Source organism: Arachis ipaensis, chromosome B03 (assembly GCF_000816755.2).
Source record: "Arachis ipaensis cultivar K30076 chromosome B03, Araip1.1, whole genome shotgun sequence".
NCBI classification, from domain to species: domain Eukaryota; kingdom Viridiplantae; phylum Streptophyta; class Magnoliopsida; order Fabales; family Fabaceae; genus Arachis; species Arachis ipaensis.
The window spans coordinates 40,350,289-40,351,457 of NC_029787.2; positions in this window are offsets into that span (position 1 = coordinate 40,350,289).

A 1,169-nucleotide genomic window follows, 5' to 3' on the forward strand; every position below is an offset into this window, starting at 1 on the left:
TGTTGCATGTTGCACGAGATATAAGTTTCTTTCTCTATTGGGAATATGATGTAAGAACAAATTGATGAAAAGTAATAAAAGCGGCTTGGAATTTGCATTGTTGATCTCAGTTGCAGCACTAATTTGTGATGTTCTACTTTATCTTAGATTTTTGTATAGCAGAAGGGAAAAGATCAGCTGAGAGGAGTGGGTAATTCCGAGAATGGAATGATTAAATTTGAATAGTTGAATTTTGCATCAATCAAGATTTTAAGTTGTTGTGTAGCGTTCTTTAGAGAATTATGTGAGTGACATATAACATTTATTCTTGATAATTAGTGCATGGTTATACAAATCAGAGCATAAACACACCAACTAAGGTGTTGGTGTGTCTGACATGTGTTAGATCCTAATAGTTTATTGAGTCTAAATATATACATATTTGAAAGTTATGTATAACAAACTAATAAAATGTTATATTTAAGTTAACTTTTAATAAATATTACTAAAAAAATTATTTTTAAGAAAAATAACATTATATAATATAAAGGTTTAATTACTCTGTTGGTTCCTATAGTTTCGCGAATTTTTAATTAGGTCCCTATACTTTTTTTCCTTTCAATTGGTCCCTATACGTTAATTTTTTTTTCAAAGTCCCTACCGTCATAAAACCGTTTGAAATAACAGAATATTCCATCAAAAAATCGAATATTCTCATAATTTAGTTAAAAAACCTAATTAAAAACATCTCTATTTTTTTGAAATACCAAAAATACCCTTTATATTTTGTCCCCCAAAATTAGAGAACTCTAACTACCCCTAAGTTATTCTCCAAAGTTCCCAATTGGATTTCTCCTCCGTCGCACTCTGCTGCCGTTTTCCATGGTGTCGTCGTCGTCCGTCGCTGGGTGGTCATCGTCCCTCTGCGTCGCCCACGGGTGCTCTGTTCTGCTCCGCTCGTCCGCCTTGCCTATTGCATCCCCTCGTCCCGCCTTGCCTCACCGCGCCTCGGGTGCCTTGTCTCGAATTGCCGCTCCTCGACTCCGTTTTGCTGTCTGGACTGGTTCTGCAACAACAGGTGATGATTGAATTTTGTTTTAGTTTTTCAACTGTTGGATCGGAGGAGATGAAGGGACCAGGTGGCATGTGGGAAGGAAACCAGTCAGATGGCTTTCATTTGTTTGAATTGC